Genomic DNA, 21030 nt, shown 5'->3' on the forward strand with positions numbered 1-21030 from the left:
AATCACAGGGCCTGCTGTGGCTGTAGAGACTATAACTCCTTACTGCTGCCTCCCACGTTGCTTTTTGCTGCATTAGCAGCACTGAAATGACCTCTCCTGGGCACAGACCTGAGCAAAGTGTATATGGAGGTCCAGGGCTGCCCAGAATAATAATAATAATAATAATAATAATAATAATAATAATAATAATAATAATAATAATAATTTATATCCCGCCCTCCCCAGCCGAAGCTGGGCTCAGGGCGGCTAACAACAATCAAAATAATCCAACGATTCTAAAAACATTTCATTATAAAAATTAATTAAAATCAAATTTATGGCAACCAATAAGCAAAATTCTGTGCAGATTGCCAGAGGAGGGGGGTCAGGCTGCGCCCTGACCAAAGGCCTGGTGGAACAGCTCTGTTTTGCAGGCCCTGCGGAAAGATGTCAAGTCCCGCAGGGCCCTGGTCTCTTGTGACAGAGCGTTCCACCAGATTGGAGCCGCAGCCGAAAAGGCCCTGGCTCTAGTTGAGGCCAGCCTAACCTCTCTGTGGCCTGGGATCTTCAAGATGTTTTTATTTTCAGACCGTAGGTTTCTCTGTGGGGCATACCAGGAGAGGCGGTCCCGTAGGTACGAGGGTCCTAGGCCGTATAGGGCTTTAAAGGTTAAAACCAGCACCTTAAACCTGATCCTGTACTCCACCGGGAGCCAGTGCAGCTGGTATAGTACCGGATGAATGTGATCTCGCAGCGAAGACCCCATAAGGAGTCTTGCTGCAGCATTCTGCACCCGCTGGAGTTTCTGGGTCAGTCTCAAGGGTAGCCCCACGTAGAGTGAGTTACAATAATCCAGTCTGGAGGTGACCATCGCATGGATCACAGTGGCTAGGTCAGGGTGATCAAGACAAGACCTCCCTGCTCAGACTGATGTGGTCTAAAGGAAAGCAGAGCAATACGGCTGGTACCAGCTTGGCCGCAGGAGTTGCCAGAAGGAGGCGTATAAGACACTATCCAACCATCTTGGGGACTTCACTCCAGATTTGTGTAGGGTTTACTCCTAAGCCTTTTCATCTCCCAAAGATGTCCTCCAAGGCATCCATTAATATATGTGTCAACTAAACCACCCACAATCAGAACAAACCAGGTTACCCTTGACAGTTCCTTAGAATGTGAACTTCACCTGCTAATTCCCCCCCCCCCCCATAGTCTTTGAAAGCATTTTAGGATGTGAAAGGGGAAAGAGAGACTTCTTGGTGGGCTCCACTTGTGAATTTCTCTTCATGCCAGTTAAGCTTCCCATAACTGGTTTCAGTATCTACAGGCAGCAATGTATATTTTCTGTTACAATAATCAGCATTATAAATCTCAGAAGCCTAAGGTCAAATTTACAATGTAAAATAAGCAAATATGCATACATAGCCTTACTGCAAACAGTGGAAATGACTAGCACTATGGAAACCCTGGTTAATAGAATCCCTGATCCGAGTCTCTTGGCGTTGGACTAGGTGTCCCTTGGAATCCCTTCTACCCCCTACAGTTCTTTGATTCTTTGCGCCATCCTCTCTCCTACTCATGAAATTTCACCAGGCTGGATTTGAAAATTTTCGAGTAGTCATAGGGGTTATAACTTGTTTTTCTTTCAAACAAACAAGCACCCTCAAGCATTTGCCCTGTTGGTCGTGGACTGACTCTGCGGAGAAGTCTGTTAGTCGAAAAGAGAAATTTGTACTAACTTGCATCCTATAGCCAGTGAAAGTGGAACCACCAAGGGCCCAACACAGAACTTTCCCAACACTTCATGTTGGTGACACTTTTTAGACATGCATGAATTTGTGGCGCTGTGGGTTAAACCAAAGAGCCTAGGACTTGCCGATCAGAAGGTCGGCGGTTCGAATCCCCGCAACGGGGTGAGCTCCCATTGCTCGGTCCCTGCTCCTGCCGACCTACCAGTTCAAAAGCACGTCAAAGTGCAAGTAGATAAATAGGTACCGTTCCGGCGGGAAGGTAAACGATGTTTCCATGCGCTGCTCTGGTTCACCAGAAGCGGCTTAGTCATGCTGGCCACATGACCCAGAAAAACTGACTGAGGACAAACACCGGCTCCCTCGGCCAGTAAAGCAAGATGAGCGCCGCAACCCCAGAGTCGGTCACGACTGGACCTAATGGTCAGGGGTCCCTTTACCTTTACATTTTAATTTGGTTTTACTAGCAAACCGGAGGTTAAACGAAACCCTTTCCAGCCCTGGGAGGAGCATGGGGAGTGTACATTCAACACACCTACACACTGCAGCCAACACACTTAACATGTCACGACATACAGTTTGGAAAGCTCTGGCCTAGCAGATTGAATTAAGGTGTTTGCTATTGCAGTGAACATTCAGTTCGCACTCAATTTACTCTGGGATTCTCGTTTTAAGCACAATTCTCTCTGAATGTTGATTTAAAATTGGGACATGTTAGATTTCCTCCGTTCCACTTGGTTGAGAGCCATCGTTCTCATCACTGTTCTCCAGATTTACTTCATAATGTGACTACATTTTGTCTAAGCTGTTTGATTAGTTTGAGATGCTGTCCCCACTGCTTGTTTCTGCTAAGCTGTTTCTTTAAACCTCACCTGTTTGCAAAAGCATTTTCCTAATCACAGAATCAAATGGAATATAGAATATCCTAATGATAGAATATAGTTTAGTCATATTTTTTTTGTGGGGAGAGGGAATGATTTATTTGATAATGACTCAAATTCAGTGTTTACATGTGAAATAATAAGGGATTTTAAAAAAGAGATTAGAGGTATACAAGGATCATATTTTGGGAACTGTGCTGATATTTGTTAGTTTCTGTGGGACCGCAGCAATCGACTTAAGGTCTCTTCTTATAACTTGAAGTCTTCTGAAGGTGTGAATAAAGAAACCTGTCTAAATGGTTACTCCTTAGCTGCGGCATCGATGTAAAGCAGCAAACGGATTAAAGGAGTTTTCATCACGTTGGGTATAATTTAGGCCCCTGTGTGGTACTTTCAAGTAAACATGAGGCCTACCTCCTGGGAATAACAGATTTGGATATTCCGCAAAAGAGGAAGGGTATCTTTTTATATGCGATGGCAGCAGCAAGAGTTCTGATCGTGGCAAATTGGAAGAGTAATGAAATCCCCTCTATACAAGATTGGATCCAAAAGCTGACAGAATATGCCAGATTAGATGGTCTATCAGAAAAAATAAAGAACAAATCAAAACAGGAATTTGTTTCAAAATGGGAGGTTTTCAAAGAATATCTGAAAAATATAGTAGTTTAAATTCTGTTGCAGCATTCGAGGAACTTCAGTAATAGTTGCAAGGCAGATATAAGATATTAGATATATTAAGAAAAAGTTTAATTATGATAAAAGTGTGTATTGGCAATAAGTAATATGAAATCGAAATATGGAATAGACGGGAGGTTGGGTCTTTAGTGTTAAGACCAATATATGTTTTATTGTTTGCTAAGAAAATTATGTGTCTATGGTTATTCCTGTGTGTAATTTGGTATTTGTGTTTTTTTTCTTTTTTCTTGCTGTATCAATGAAAATCTTTTTTTTTTTATTAAGTAAACATGAGGCAGGATTAGGCCGCTTCTGTAGCACTCATGCAGTTCCTCTTCCGTAGCTGGAGGAGTAACACCTGCATGAATGTCTTGCAGCTTCAGAACCCGCCAGTCAGCCTCTCCTTTTTAAATATTTGAAAACTGTCAACATACAGCCTTCCTTTCAACCACCCCTCGCTTCACAGATAGAAAGTGCTATCTGTACACAGTTGCAGCTAAGTACAAGTACAGCAGCACGATCTATCTTTGAACGCTGTTGATTGGGACTGCTTTTGATTTTCAGTGAGTCGTCACAGACATTTAATCAAAACATTATTTAGGTACACTGAGCACACGGATAGCTGTTTAGACAGGAATCAGCCAAGGAGTTTGAACTGCCAAGTGTTGCAAAGGTAGCAGGTGGATTTTGCTTCAATAAACCGTCTCGTTGGCTTGGTTCTGCCAGCCAACCAAGGGAACTCAAATAGCATTGTGTTTGCATGCAGAAATAGTTACAGCACTTTATGTAGCTGTGCAAAGCACCCCTCTACCCCCAAACTGAGATGATTGTGGGAGAGATAGTGTTTCCCCTTTTATGTGCTGAAAAATAAGATTGGAGACAGTCCTATTTCCTCAAGTTCTTCTTGAGAGAGAAAAAAGCACAATTTTATTTTCATTGATGGTTAATTACTGACTGAGGAGCACTGTCATTACCCGTTGGGCAGATATTCTGGAAATTGTGAGATGGCTAAAGGTAAAGGTAAAGGGACTCCTGACCGTTAGGTCCAGTCGTGGACGACTCTGGGGTTGCGGCGCTCATCTCACTTTATTGGCCGAGGGAACCGGCGTACAGCTTCCGGGTCATGTGGCCAGCATGACTAAGCCGCTTCTGGTGAACCAGAGCAGCGCACAGAAACGCCGTTTACCTTCCCGCCGGAGCGGTACCTATTTATCTACTTGCACTTTGACGTGCTTTCGAACTGGTAGGTTGGCAGGAGCAGGAACCGAGCAACGGGAGCTCACCCCGTCGTGGGGATTCGAACCGCTGACCTTCCGATCGGCAAGTCCTAGGCTCTGTGGTTTAACCCACAGTGCCACCCGCATCCTTCGTGAGATGGCTAGGGAATGACTAAGTCATGTGACTGCTAAGTTAAACATGAATGTAGATGGATGTGTTAGGCACTTCTAGTCTGTTGCTGTTTCCATGTGGGATTTGGTCACATCCTGGCAAATGCACGCTATGCAATTAAAGCTGATGTGGAGCTCTTGTGAAACAAACATGCTTCCCCAAAAGATCACATTTCTTGCAATAAGGAAAGTGACAGGAAGATGCACTGGAAACCCATTCTTTGAAATGGCATCTAACAGCTGGGAAGGGTTGCAGGGAGCAGAAACAAAGAAGTGAGAGTTGTAGGGCAAATTGCTATCTCTTAACCTGACCTTGTGTGCTTTTTTAAAAATGGGAATGCCCCAGGAGCCTTGAGCTCTTTGAGGAAAGGCAGGATACAACCAGGATAACTTGAATGATAATAGCCAAGTCTTTCTAGACGTGGGTTTTGAGAAAGGCTATTAAAGGGGAACAGATGGTGACAGCAGTCATGAAATTAAAGGACGCCTGCTTCTTGGGAGAAAAGCGATGACAAACCTAGACAGCATCTTAAAAAGCAGAGACATCACCTTGCCAACAAAGGTCCATATAGTTAAAGCTATGGTTTTCCCAGTAGTGATGTATGGAAGTGAGACCTGGACCATAAAGAAGGCCGATTGCCGAAGAATTGATGCTTTTGAATTATGGTGCTGGAGGAGACTCTCGAGAGTCCCATGGACTGCAAGAAGACCAAACCTCTCCATTCTAAAGGAAATCAGCCCTGAGTGCTCACTGGAAGGACAGATCCTGAAGCTGAGGCTCCAATACTTTGGCCACCTCATGAGAAGAGAAGACTCCCTGGAAAAGACCCTGATGTTGGGAAAGATGTTGGCACGAGGAGAAGGGGATGTCGGAAGACGAGATGGTTGGACAGTGTTCTTCAAGCTACCAGCATGAGTTTGACCAAACTGCGGGAGGCAGTGGAAGACAGGAGTGCCTGGCGTGCTCTGGTCCATGGGGCGACGAAGAGTTGGACACGACTAAACGACTAAACAACAACAACAAAGGGGATGGCTGTTGCTGATACGGAGATGCCAGCAAAGTTTGCAAACTTAACCTCCACCTCTGTCATATCGTACCAGCCTTCCAGCCTCCTTGCCAAGGTTGTCAAGTGATGGCCTTTGGTTAACAAAAGATTAATCAGCTCCCCAGGCCATTTTGTTGCTTGGATCAAATGCCTTTCTGCTTAGTTCTTTTGAACACTTCAATGCATTCACCATCTTTTGGCTTCACCAAAAGGCCTCCAGCGTTTTGGACAGTGTTCAAAATTTCATTAAGGGGAGGGCAGGCCCTCCTTATTTCCTAAAGATGTGATCCACAAACTCTTGCGCTAATACCCAGCATTAATGCAGGCAGCCACAATCTAATTGCTGCTGCTGCTGCTGATCAAAAGACATTTGAGAGGTGGCCAATCACATGACTCAACTGCGCTACAACTCCCCTGGGTCCCATCCAAGCAGATGAAATAAGTAGCTCTTGGCTGGAATCTTGTGGCATTCAAGACCTCTGAATGAATACCGGTAAAATATTGGGGTGGGGGGCAGTGCCAAGGTCCTACTTGCTTCGTATGTTTTTATTATATTAAAATAGAAATTGTAAGTGCCCTGAACCAGACACAGCTGCAGATGGCGATATGCACCTAGGCAAAGGCATTGCCATTCGTGTTACAGTATAGATGGAAATGTACACCCCCAGCCATGCTGTGTAGTGCAACTGCAAGCAGCACTGGAGGACTTGCATCACGGTGAAAATGCACACCTGGATCCAATAATTGCAAAATGTTCTCAATCCAGCACAGGAACCCCAGTCACAGAAAGTGCTTACCTCCCTTGATGGATCGGAGCAAAACTGTAGAATTCAAAACCAGGATGTTAAGCCTATCACAGCAGTCGCTAAGGGAGCTGGGCATGTTTAGCCTGGAGAAGAGGAGGTTAAGGGGTGATATGATAGCCATGTTCAAATATATAAAAGGATGTCACATAGAGGAGGGAGAAAGGTTGTTTTCTGCTGCTCCAGAGAAGCGGACTCGGAGCAATGGCTCCAAACTACAAGAAAGAAGATTCCACCTAAACATTAGGAAGAACTTCCTGACAGTAAGCGCTGTTCGACAGTGGAATTTGCTGCCAAGGAGTGTGGTGGAGTCTCCTTCTTTGGAGGTCTTTAAGCAGAGGCTTGACAACCATATGTCAGGAGTGCTCTGATGGTGTTTCCTGCTTGGCAGGGGGTTGGACTTGATGGCCCTTGTGGTCTCTTCCAACTCTATGATTCTATGATTCTATGATTACAAAAACTGTAAAGAGAGGGAGAAATGTATTGTTTACAAATGCAGAACATCTCAATGTACTACTGCATGTTATTTTGCCTTTTTATGAATTGAAAAACAAGACATAATGTTATTTGGATACGTCCGCGTGCAGATCTGCATAGGCTCTGTTCCATGTCTGTATAATAGGAAGAAGAAAGGCTTTGGCTACTTCATGGAACGGCTGTTGAATTCAAAATGGTTCATCTTTTTAGAAGAGCCCCCCCCCTTTCCGCCCTGGGTTTCAAGAACGGAATCTTGCATTAAACAGCAGCTTAACTGGTATACTTTCTATTCAGCTTAATTTTGAATTGGACATTAAAGCCAAAATATAAATCTCAAGTGATGCATTGCCAATCAGATATATTGTATATTACAAATATCACGGACTGGTTAATCAAGGATTTTCCAAATTACTGCAGAGGTCTCTTGAACAATTTGAGCAAATATGTAGCCCTATCACACCCGTATCTTAACACTTAATTGCCTGTTGTAAAGAAAAAAAAGGGTCTTATTTTTTGTAATAGCAGAGAATGAGCCCCCCCCCACCCCGGTTATGGCTCTGGAAAGGAAAGCAAATGTAGGTGCAGTAGAAGGGGAGGGGGAGATTGTAAGAATGAGGATGGTACCAGCATTTATGGAGAAGAACATAGAGTTGTGTTGTCTTTAGCAGTTAAGTCACTGTTTACAAGTTCTCCTGTTTCTTTATTAGACTCACGAGGACTTAAGCTTAGATTATAATGAGCATGGAACTCTAGTTATAGAAGTTCGCTCCTCATGCAATGTTCATGCATGCCGACTGCTCAGTTTTAGTTTGAATTCAACCCAGAGAGGATAAAGAACCTGGGTGACCCTTGTGGAACTTGCCCTTCCTCTGCTGCTCACCACTTTTCCATCCCACCTGAAAATATGTTTTTGTTACTTGCTGCTAATAAGTTTTGTTTCATTGAGAAAGAATTGGCCGTTGTTCAAAATCACATGGTTATCTCTTCTTATAAGTTGCAAGACACAGGCGCCTTGCTGGTGAACGTTGTCAGGTAGGATATAAACAGTCTTTTTAATTTGTTGCCTTGGGCTGATGACATCTCCTCCCCAAGAGAGAAGGAACGAACATGTGGTGTTTCCATGGAGAGTTGTATTCATCAAGTATCTTAACATCCCAGTCTGTTGTTTCGCTCACACAGTGAACTCCTCCACTGAGGGCTGAACATTGTGTTTGTATTTATGACCTACTTTGAGGGGTTCTTACACCATGTCTGTATTCAAGGCCTGATTTATTTTTACTACTTTGTGTTAAAATTACTTCATTTGGTTTTACAGGAGGAGGCAGGGAATACGGTAACTTTGGTGTGTGAGGTTGTTATGACAATTTAACATTCCCCACTAAGGATATCACCTTATTATTAACCACCACCACCATAATTAATAATAATTAAAGGTAAAGGTAAAGGGACCCCTGACCATTAGGTCCAGTTGTGACCGACTCTGGGGTTGCAGCGCTCATCTCGCTCTATGGGCCGAGGGAGCCGGCATTTGTCCGCAGACAGCTTCCGGGTCATGTGGCCAGCATGACTTCCGGGTCATGTGGCCAGCATGACTAAGCTGCTTCTGGTGAACCAGAGCAGCTCACGGAAACGCCGTTTACCTTCCTGCCAGAGCGGTACCTATTTATCTACTTGCACTTTGACGTGCTTTTGAACTGGTAGGTCGGCAGGAGCAGGGACCGAGCAATGGGAGCTCACCCCGTTGCGGGGATTCGAAGGCAATTTTATCTGCTTTGCTGTCTTTATATATATTTGTACTTTGTAATGGTGGTGGCTGATGTAAAAATCTATCTATCATCTATAGCTTTGTTTCCATTAAAGGGTCTGTTTTACATTTGTTTAAAATGCTCCACTTATCCCAGCCAGTTTTCTGAATCGCCTTAGATCATTCCAAGCGTCTCGCTTGTTTTTCCTGTTCTGAGATGGTATTCTCCTTACTTCAAACATTCCCATATAACTGCCAGCTTCTGTACTTTCTGGGGGTCAAACTGTTTTTTACACCTAGAGTGGGGGCCCTGAGACGGTCCAGATGTTGGACACAAACCCCATCAGCTCCAGCCAGCGTGGTCAAAGGTTCTGGGCATTGTGGTCCAAAAACATCTGGCAAGTCACAGAGTTTGCATTCCTGCTTCTAGTTAGGGGGCTGAAGATTGGAGGGGGATTCCCCACACTTCCAAAACAGGTATATGCAAGAACACTCTTTCCAAGTACAGTGGTACCTTGGGTTACATACGCTTCAGGTTACATACGCTTCAGGTTACAGACTCCACTAACCCAGAAATAGTACCTCGGGTTAAGAACTTTGCTTCAGGATGAGAACAGAAATCGTGCTCTCTTTTGTACGTACAACTGTTGAAATCTACCATTCTTTCCCCACAAATGAAACTTGGGGGCAAAACCGGTAACAGCATCGTCAAACTTGGGTGGGGTCACCGGGACCAGATAAATTAGGGGAGCCAGATGCAGCGCATGGAATCCCAGTTCTTTACCCTTCTAATTAGGTCCTGTGATGGGCCACAGGGACTTTGGGGGTAGGCAAACACCAAATAAACTTCATTAAAACAAGCACGTTTTGTAGGCAGATGGATCGCTTTCCATAGTCTAGGACTAGCAAACTCGCATCCTGCAGGCCTGATTCTGCCCACCAAGCTCTCACCCACCAGCCTTCTGACCCAATTTAGTGCCACCACTGGGGAAAGAGGTCAGAGGAACAGTGGATTTTCCTTCTCATTGTGATCTCACCCCCACCTGACTTTGAACGTTGGTTGGGCAGGGCTCTACATTGTGTGGGGGGCCCAGATGGGTAGAGCAGACACATCTTCAGATCTTTCCCCACTCCCAAAATGCACGTGGGGCATCAGGGATGCAACAATGGGGTTGGGTCAATGAGCGGATGGCAAGGGCGTGGCTGCTGTGGAACTTCCTTTAGGTGGCATTTCTGTTCTTCCTCTCGTACGATGGAAATTGTTTGAGGCATAACGCCAAACGCAGCTCAGTAAACATTAGCCTTGGTCACAGCTCATGAGTTTTCAGCAATGGAACGGCAGTGGCTTGTCGAAGCCTGCCAAAGTTTACTGTCAGTAGGTTTTCCCTAGATGTCTACAATGGAAAACTTAGCTCAGCTGAGACTTGTTCCTGCGGCTGGAGATACCCAAGGATATTCAAGCATTCTCAGGTTAGGCTGAACAGGCCTCCTTTGTGTTAACTCCCCAAGAAGCACCTCCCAAAACTCAAGCTGCAAGTTTTCAACGCCACACCTTCTTCTCAACATACCAGGGCTAAATCGCACCATCGTTTGACTCCCTGACAGGCACACTTTTCTACTCAGCATTTGTTAACCTGCTTCAGAATTAGCCTGCTGTTCAACTGCTGCCATCTACCGTCCGCCTGCCCCACACTGACCAGCTGTACCTCAGTTGGCTCTTCACATCACTTTGAGCCATGGAAATCTAGTGGGAGTTGTGAAGCCAATCTGGGCCGAACCTATGCGCTGCAGGTGGCATCAGTCATGACGTAGGCCCCAAATATTGCCACCTTTCCTGCAGCCCCTCAACAGGGGACCCTCTTGTTGGTTCCGTTTCATCAGAAGTTTGGTGTGTGGCCTAGGAAAGTGCATTATTTGGGGCAGCCCCCAGGTTGTGCAATTCCCTCCCCACAGAGGTGCAGCTGCACTCCAGTATTTTCATTACACTCTGTTGCATGCTGAAGGCTCTTTACTGCCTGATATATCACTACATGCCGCCTGAATTTCCACAGCAGCGTGAGATTCCAGGGTTTAGGGCATGGGTAGGCAAACTAAGGCCCGGGGGCCGGATGCGGCCCAATCGCCTTCTAAATCCGGCCTGCGGACGGCCCAGGAGTCAGCTTTCTTTTACATGAGTAGAATGTGTCCTTTTATTTAAAATGCGTCTCTGGGTTATTTGTGGGGCATAGGAATTCGTTCATTCCCCCCCCACCCCCTGCAAAGTATAGTCCGCCCCCCACAAGGTCTGAGGAACAGTGGACCGCCACCCTGCTGACCCCTGGTCTAGAGTTAGGCATGCTTTACCCAGTGTCCATGTTTCCTTTGGAAATGAGGCAGAGACAGAGACAGTCTTTATGATACATGGTTTATTTACGCAAATATACAACCTGAGTCTAGATAGATAAAGTTTAGACCACTCACATTCCAAGGGAGTTCCTTGCTTTCCCCACAGGCACAGCAGGCATGGGTCTCAGAACAGAGAAACCTGCCATGCTCCCTGTCACAGTCAACTCACTCTTTGCCTCCATCTTCCTTGTTGTTGCTAACAGGCTGAGGGTTTCTCCCTGGCATTCATCATCCCCAAACTGAAATCCTAAAGCCTTTTGGTCCCATTAACACTTCTGGAGGAGGGACCCCACTGAATGTCCTGATGGCTCAACAACTTATAACAATATATAAAGTGCAGTACAGTGGTGCCCCACAAGACGAACGCCTCGCAAGACGGAAAACCTGCTAGACGAAAGGGTTTTCCGTTTTGGAGGCGCTTCGCAAAACGAATTTCCCTATGGGCTTGCTTCGCAAGACGAAAATGTCTTGCGAGTTCCTGCGGGGTTTTTTCCCTTCCCCCCTTTTCCTAAGCCCTAAGCCGCTTATCAGCTGATCCGCTAAAAGCCACTAAACCGCTAATAGCGCTAATCCGCTAAGCTGTCAATGGGCTTGCTTCGCAAGATGAAAAAACCGCTATACGAAGAGCCTCACGGAACGGATTAATTTTGTCTTGCGAGGCACCACTGTAATCTACTACAGGGCCTAATGGTGAAGGATGGCTAAGACAACACCCCCCCCCCAAAAAAAAGCACAACAACTTTAGTGTCCAAATTTTTACTTTTTGAAATATGGCAACCCTACTATCTTTGGCAGTAAGGATTAAAGACTACGGTTGCTGCCGTGAGCTTATATAGTGGTTGTGAAAACAAGTCTCTGACAGAGACACAGAAGGGGTGTTCACATGCAACATCCCACGATGTAGATCTTTTTCATCATCATCAAACCTTTTATTGGCATCACATACAAACATCCAAAACAAATCAATACAGAATTACCACTTCCCCAGTGGCACAAAACATTTGCTAAAAGAAAGGAGGCAGAGCAGTCTATCGTCACATCTCTTGGTCTCCAGGAAGATCAGACGTCTGCAGTGTATTTCGATGACAAAAAACCAAATACAGTGGCACCTCGCAAGATGAATGCCTCAAAAGACGAAAAACTCGCAAGACGAAAGAGTTTTTCGTTTTTTGAGTTGCTTCGCAAGACGGATTTCCCTATGGGCTTGCTTTGCAAGACGAAAACGTCTTGCAAGTTTGTTTCCTTTTTCTTAAAACCGTGCATTCACTTCGAGGAGCAACTCATAGCACGCGGTGTGGTAGCCTTTTTTGAGGTTTTTGAAGACTTTGGTGATTTTTGAAGCTTTTCCAAAGTCCGTGCTTCGCAAGACAAAAAAATCGCAAGACGAAAAAACTCGCGGAACGAATTAATTTCGTCTTGCGAGGCACCACTGTAGAGATATTTAGCCACTAACTTGGTGAGCTCCTGATCATTCCCCAGTAATAGAAAATGTGTGACCTCCAACTCTGGTTTCCATTTGGGGATACAGAGTTGATCTAGAAATTGCTGGTGGAGATCAGCATATAGTTTACAATTAAGAACTATATGTGTGAGGGTTTCCACCAGGTGGTCTTCCTATGGGCAAGTTCTTTCTCCTTCCACCCTGCCTGAGAACCTTCCCCAAAGGAGGTTGGGTGGATTTGAATTAAACCTGGCCAGCGAAAATGCCCTTCTTTCTTGAGGGTTGAGCAGAAATTCAAGGTAATTGTGGTTAGTTTCATGTGCCCAAGAAAGTTGAAAATAAAGAGGAGAACATGCTGCTACTGTTGGTTTTTGGCGTTCAATATCCCCACAGCCTAGTTTTTATTATAGCCTTGGCAGATGGTAGGAACATCGATCGCAAAAGTTCCATTGACAGCCCAAGTTGCTGTACCTTCTTGTTAAACTGTTGTAGCCCTGGGGGAAAAAAGGGGTCTACCAAAACTTCTTTTCTTTTTCATTGTAAGCTTTGTCTTATCTTTGTGTTACCACAGTGGTGCAACCTTGAGTAGGAAGTCCATCTGAGGTAATTTTGTCTGTCCCTGTCTGCCAGACATTATTGTAACTGGTGCCATGCCAGTAGAATAAGGGCTTCAGTTCTTGTTTTATTTCGGCTCCCTCCACTATAGCAATTTATAAGGCTTTCTTGAGTGCCTTCATAAATCTTTCAATTTTTCCATTTGCTTGTGGCCAATGAAATGTGATTTTTCAATGTTCTTTTAGTCTGAAAACTGGGCAAATTGCACACCCCAAAGAGGTAGCCCATTGTCACTTTTCACAATAGCAGGTATTCCGTAAGATGGGGGAAAAAAAATCTTCTTCAATCTTGGGATCACAGCATTTGCTGAAGTGTTGTTGTTGTCGTTTAGTCGTGTCCGACTCTTCGTGACCCCCTGGACCAGAGCACGCCAGGCACTCCTGTCTTCCACTTCCTCCCGCAGTTTGGTCAGACTCATGTTTGTAGCTTCGAGAACACTGTCCCCCCATCTCGTCCTCTGTCATCCCCTTCTCCTTGTGCCCTCCATCTTTCCCAACATCAGGGTCTTTTCCAGGGAGTCTTCTCTTCTCATGAGGTGGCCAAAGTACTGGAGCCTTAGTGTGATGGCCTGGGATTCTGATTCAGAGGCTGAACCAGAGGAATCCCAGCCTGCACAGGAGTCCCGACCTCCAGGGCCGGCTGAATTGGGGCAGGGCCTTGATTCTGAAGCGCCTGCACCTGTGCCGGATCCTCAGGAGCAGGCACCAGGTGATCCCACTCTGGCTCCAGAGGTGGTTGAGGACTCAGTGCCTGCAGGTGAGTCTCCCCCTGGGCCCAGTAACCCTTCAGCCTCTCCTGAACTGCAGAGGCTCAGGGCAGAGAGGCGAAGGGAACTGGTTTCTCCCAGGAGGAGTGCTCGCCTTAAGGCCAAGAGAGGCGGGTCTCCTAGGGGCCGGGGCCGCCCCTGGCCTCAGAACAGATAAAGGCCAGTCGGCCCGGTCCAAGGTTGTGGGAGCAACATCGTTGTTGAGTACCTGTTCCTGCCCGGACCCAGACCTGACTCTTCTGTGCTCCTGTCCCCGCCGGCTTCCTGTTTCGGACCTTGCCCCGCTCCTTGTGGACTGATTCCAGGCTAGTGACCCAGGACCGGACTTTGACTACGCCTACGGTAACCTTCCCCCCGGGGTCAGCACACTTAGCTTCAGGATCTGTCCTTTGCTGAAGTAGTGATGACTATTTCATCCTCTGGGTAACAGCTGTAGTCACCCATAACAACCAAAAGACATCCTCCGTTAGGGAGATCACAGAAATCAAGACTGGTTTCAACCCATGGTGATGGTTGGCTTACTGGGAACAGGGGTGTACCTAGGGGTTGGTGAAACCGGCCCCCACCAGAAGCACAAGCACAGATGCGCCCCTGAAAAAAATCACCCCAGATTCCTCTGACTGAAGAAAGAGAGTTAGTTCAGTGTGGCGAGAGGCACAACAGACAGATTACCTGGATGACAATTACCTCAGAAGATATTGAGATTGGGGTGGGGGGACAGAATGGCTGGTGTCACCAACACCACCCTCTTCAGGTGGCTCCTTATCTCTCTCGCCCTGACCTAGCCACTGTGATCCATGCGACGGTCACCTCCAGACTGGATTATTGTAACTCGCTCTACGTGGGGCTGCCCTTGAGACTGACCCAGAAACTCCAGTGGGTGCAGAATGCCGCAGCGAGACTCCTTACAGGGTCTTCGCTGCAAGATCACATTCATCCGGTGCTATACCAGCTGCACTGGCTCCCAGTGGAGTACAGGATCAGGTTTAAGGTGCTGGTTTTAACCTTTAAAGCCCTATACAGCCTAGGACCCTCGTAACTATGGGACCGCCTCTCCTGGCATGCCCCACAGAGGAACTTACGGTCTGCAAATAAAAACATCTTGAAGGTCCCAGGCCACAGAGAGGTTAGGCTGGCCTCAACTAGAGCCAGGGCTTTTTCGGCTGTGGCTCCAACCTGGTGGAACGCTCTGTCACAAGAGACCAGGGCCCTGCAGGACTTGACATCTTTCCGCAGGGCCTGCAAGACAGAGCTGTTCCACCAGGCCTTTGGTCAGGGCGCAGCCTGACCCCCCTCCTCTGGCAATCTGCACAGAATTTTGCTTATTGGTTGCCATAAATTAGATTTTAATTAATTTTTATAATGGAATGTTTTTAGAATCGTTGGATTATTTTGACTGTTGTTAGCCGCCCTGAGCCCAGCTTCGGCTGGGGAGGGCGGGATATAAATAAAATTTATTATTATTTATTATTCGTGTCCACTACTGACGGGGGCTTTTCGCTTCTCCCAACTTTTGTGTCAGTGTGTGGCCCCTGAAATCCCAGCCCCTTCTCCCTCCTCCCCTTAACTTATTTTACCTTTTGAGGAGGCTACGCCCACAGCCCTCCCATGAGCAAAGCTTGAAACTGAAAACAAGAAACCCGAGAGCAGGGGCAGGAAAGGAAGAAATATTCTCACGAGAAACCATGCACCGCTCAGAAGAGTGAGAATTCAAACGCAACTTATCTTATGCCTATTGAGTGACTAATTGATTAAGATAAATAAGGTGAGAAATAAACCTTATGATTGTTAGAGGTACAGGAGAAATTCAGGTGCTGGGGTTTTGATGGGCAAGCCTAGTCTTTGTTGTTGTTGTTGTTTAGTAGTTTAGTCGTGTCCATTTAATTGTGTCCGACTCTTCGTGACCCCCTGGACCAGAGCATGCCAGGCCCTCCTGTCTTCCACTGCCTCCCGCAGTTTGCTGGTAGCTTTGAGAACACTGTCCAACCATCTCGTCCTCTGTCGTCCCCTTCTCCTTGTGCCCTCCATCTTTCCCAACATCAGGGTCTTTTCCAGGGAGTCTTCTCTTCTCATGAGGTGGCCAAAGTATTGGAGCCTCAGCTTCAGGATCTGCCCTTCCAGTGAGCACTCAGGGCTGATTTCCTTCAGAATGGATAGGTTTGATCTTCTTGCAGCCCAGGGGACTCTCAAGAGTCTCCTCCAGCACCAGAATTCAAAAGCATCAATTCTTTGTTGATCAGCCTTCTTGATGGTCCAGCGCTCACATCCATACATCACTACTAGAAGCCTAGCCTTAAAAAGTTGCAATAGAAGATGAGGAAATCCAGCAGCTAAAGCACTCAAAGCCACATGGCTGCTTCCTCAATGTCCTTCCTCCTTTTTACTGTGCCATCAAAAGCCAATGGTCAAAATCCAGATTCCGTGCACTTCAGAGATATCTTCCTCTCACCCCATGCTCTTAAATGATTATTTACTTATTTTTGTGATTTTTTTCTCTCTTGTTTCACACCTAATCTCTAGCCTCTTGGCTGATCTGAACTGCAAACTCTTCAATGTTGAGGCCTGATTGGTCAGAATTTTGATTGGCAACAGCTAGCTTCTAAACTTCCAGAGGCTAAGATTGGCGAGAAAAATCTGTTGTTTGCAAATTTGCTGTTTAATTGTTTTTTTAAAATTAAAAAACCCTTACAAACATGGGCAAAAACACATACTAAGCCATGCCCCTTGACCTAATGCAATACAAATGGAGAAATATTTATGGAAAAGCCATCGTAAAGTCTATGGAAGAAAAATGCACAATATCTGCTCCAACAGACCAGCCTCAAAGCTTCCTTCTCCACATTGCCAAGTTTCAAAACAAATCCTTGAAACATTTTCCACGCTGCAAGTCTTAGAACCTATTGCCCCCTTCCATGATGGAATGATTCAGGGAATCCGCTCTTATTAATAATGGGACCACAACTGCGGCCCCAAAATGAATAAATATGCTTCCATCTCTTCTCTCTGCCCCACCACTGTCCCTTTCTGTCCCTCACACAGCTATGCGTTTGTCATTTTCAGCTGACTTGCCCCTTCAAAACAACAGCCAACATTCTTTTGACTTGGAAATTTAACCAGCACTCAATTTTACACGTGGATTTTGATGCGCACAGTTGGATCATCTCATGAACGGCCACTGGGTGGCAGCAAAGGAACACCAAAGGCTGTAGCCACTCTGCAGTTATTTGCGTTGAAAGATCCTTTTACAGTTCGGGTATGTCGTCGGCATAGCGGGGTGTGGGTGGAATAGTTGTTAAAATAGAAAATTCTTACACAAGTGCAATAGGTGAGATCCCTGCAGATACAACTTTTCCCACCTAGCAGGTTGCCATAGTTACAAATCCAAGAACCTCCTTTCTTTTAATATTCCCCCCCTTTTTTATAGACCATAGTTGTTTTAATAGACTATTGAGGTTTGTAAACTCATTTGCCAACTATTTCCCCATCAGCAAACAGTTTTGTATTTATCTCTGCAAAGGCAAGTAGTGGATTTTGGATGGTGTGGATAAACTACTTATGATATTATTTATTTCTTACTACTTTCATTTTGGGTGATGGTTGCATCAAAGTTTTCTTCAGATGCTGTTGCAGTTTAGCCTTTTGCTGTATTTTCATACTATGTCTCTCTTAGATTTTAGCATGTCATTTCATTACTGTTCCCCCCCCCCCTTGTAAATTGCTTAGATTACTGCCCCCACCCATAAAATGCGCGCGCTCTCTCTCTCTCTCTCTGGTATAAAATGAATGAACAAATTGTAACTTTGCCATAAAGTATATATAATAAACCAAACAGCAACATCTTAAGGAACAAAGGGCAGGTTCATTCCCCAAGCTTTTTAAATACTATAACATGAAGTTTTAAACTTTGGCTTTGCTCAGCTCAGTGGAGGAGTAAGAAAGACCTGGAAGTAGCAAAGCCTTTATGCTCACACCTTCCCTGGAGACCATAATTTGGCTTATTAGGACATGCAAAGCAGCCCACTGATCCCTTCTAAGAGACACAAGCCTGGGTCTGTGACGTACAAGCAAGCTAGAGATGTGATCTCCCGGAGACTGAGTGATATTGCCAGACAAGAGGACATAGCCCAGGTAAAACCAGGGATGTTCCTAGGGGACCAGATTTATCGGACCATACCAGCCCCCTACCTTGCAGAAGTCCACTATGTGGAATACCGCAGACTTCTTACAGCGGCTAGATTAAATGTCCTTGACTCTGCGATATTGTGGGGAAGGTACAAGGGAGTACCATACGCCCAGAGAACCTGCCATTGTGCTATCGGTGTGGTTGAGTCCACCGAACACATTCTCTTGACTTGCCCTTCTTATGCAGAGCTTAGACAAAATTTTATAGACCCACTCCTATGTCAACTTAGCTTCCTACCCGGAGAAAACCAGGTTTTACACTTGCTGAATAATGTCACTAGAGCTATACCTTTTTTGGTGGCCAAATTTCTTTTTTTAGCCTTTAAGCGTCGCAACACCATAATTGACTGTATTGACATGGGGCTATCTGTTTAGCCCTTTTTAGTGTTGGCTAAGCTCTAAAATCTTTCTGAATGTTTTAATTGTGTATTGATAAACATATTTGTATTTTTTTCTGACTGACGGTCGAATAAAAAGGTTGATGATGATGACACAAGCCTGGGCACCTGCACATTGAGAACTTCTCCCTTCTCTGAATCACATGATCTGTCTGCCTCTCTGCCTGACGCTGGAGGGCTCACAAAGGGCCAGTCAGGAGTGCTCTTGTTTGTGCAACGTGCTTCAGGATGAGTGAAAATCCAGCAGATCTTACTATTTATTTATTTATGTATTATCTACATTTTCATGAAGATATATCAAGGCACAGCATGGAAGAATAGAACCAACAAACATCCGTAAAACATGCTAGATCAGGGGTTAGGCAACCTAAGGCCCGGGGGCCGGATGTGGCCCAATCGCCTTCTCAATCCGGCCCACAGACGGTCCGGGAATCAGCGTGTTTTTACACGAGTAGAATGTGTCCTTTTATTTAAAATGCATCTCTGGGTTATTTATGGGGCCTGCCTGGTGTTTTTACATGAGTAGAATGTGTGCTGTTATTTTAAAATGCATATCTGGTTTATTTGTGGGGCATAAGAATTCGTTCATTCCCCCCCCTTCAAAATATAGTCCGGCCCCCCACATGGTCTGAGAGACGGTGGACTGGCCCATGGCTGAAAAAGGTTGCTGATCCCTGTGCTAGACTGCTTTAAATGCCAACATCCTTCAGTCCAGGGATAGCAAGTTATGGTGTTCTTCAGGCGTTGGACTACAACTTCCATCAGCCCCCGTTAGATTGGCCAAAGGTCAAGGATGAGAAAGGTTGTAGTCCGGCAACATGACTAATGGGACCATTGCAAGGTGGAGTGCTGTGTTGTTGCAGGTGATGTGTCAGAGGCGCCTCTATTTGAGTTGTTCTGCGAAGGCTTTTAATGTTTAGGGATGCTTTTAATGTTTGATGTATCATAGTATTTTAATATTCTTTTGGAAGCCGCCCAGAGTGGCTGGGGAGGCCCAGCCAGATGGGCGGGGTATAAATAATAAATTATTATTATTATATATTATTATTATAAACAACAGCTTTTGAATACCGTATTTTTTGCTCTCTAAGACTCACTTTTTCACTCCTAAAAAGTAAGGGGAAATGTGTGTGTATCTTATGGAGTGAATGCAGGCTGCGCAGCTATCACAGAAGCCAGAACAGCAAGAGGGATTGCTGCTTTCACTGCGCAGCGATCCCTCTTGCTGTTCTGGCTTCTGAGATTCAGAATATTTTTTTTCTTGTTTTCCTCCTCCAAAAACTAGATGCGTCCTGTGGTCTGGTGCATCTTATAGAGCGAAAAATACGGTAGATTGTCTGAATGCAAGCCATGTCTCTTTCATGGGCTTTCTTGGTTTAATTCAGGCAAAGCTCTCTGTGCACAGAGACATGTGGAACCAGGTCCTCAAATCTATAGAGACACCATGCATTTTTTAACCCCCCCAGTGCATATGAGTAAACCTTATCTCAGCAGTTTATCAGCAGACTGAACCTCTTTGAATGCAACTCATTCAGATAAAGTTACAAGGAATTCTTTCCAAGGCAAAAGGCTTTCAGTTTATACTGCATACTTCAGAGTAAAGATGCAAAACCCTGAGCTCCCAAAGCTGGGCTAGTTTATAGTCACCCCGGTGGAGATTTAATCTGTTATTTTGGTCAAAAAATGTAAACCAAACCAAAAAAAAGGGAGCTGGAGATCATCCAGAACTTCATTTAAGTTTTCCCTACGTCGTCTTCTTCCTTTGTAATGCTTGAACAATTCGTTATAGCTCCCCCTCTCTCCCTTTTTTGTTCTGTTCGAGCGTACTGCTGTTTAGAATAGAGGCAGGAATTGGAACAGAAGACTTTTTTTTTCCTTTTTTCTTTTTTTAAAAAGATATTTATTAGAATTTCCAATTTAATACAAAAAACCAACAGAAAAAAGCAATACACAAAAGATAACAAAAATAGAAGAATACACAATTAAGAAAAAAGAAAAAACAAAACAAATATAATTTCCATTACTTATTTCCATTACCTTATTTCCCAGAACCTCCTCTCACCTCCCCCTTTTGTATTCCAGTTCAAATTCTTAACTCAGCAAATCCTTATTATAACTTATTATTACTTATTTAACTTATTGCTCATCCTTTGCATTACAGCTGGTAACCACTTAGTTTCTGTCCAACATCATTTCAACATTCCTTAATTTTACAATAATTCTGCAAATAATCTTTAAACTTCTTCCAATCTTCTTCCACCGCCTCTTTTCCCTGGTCTCGGATTCTGCCGGTCATTTCTGCCAGTCCCATATAGTCGATCATCTTCATCTGCCATTCTTCGGAACAGAAGACTGATCCAGGAAGAAGGAGCCATTCCCGACGAGTTGCCTTTCCATCTATAAGGTCTGGATTCAGTTCCATATGGAATTCCTCAAATAACCTTACATTTCCACACCCAGCCTCTAAAATTAGCCTTGGGTCTTAGAGGCATTGTCACACACACA

General features: G+C 45.0%; 1 long non-coding RNA gene across 1 annotated transcript in view; it reads right to left on the reverse strand.

Annotated features, from left to right (window-relative positions):
• The window catches only part of LOC307212780, a 362404-nt gene that overhangs the window by 62208 nt on the left and 279166 nt on the right, over positions 1-21030 (reverse strand). The gene's annotated exons all lie outside the window — the stretch shown is intronic.

The sequence above is a fragment of the Podarcis cretensis genome (genome assembly GCF_951804945.1).
Source record: "Podarcis cretensis genome assembly, chromosome: 3".
Classification (NCBI taxonomy): domain Eukaryota; kingdom Metazoa; phylum Chordata; class Lepidosauria; order Squamata; family Lacertidae; genus Podarcis; species Podarcis cretensis.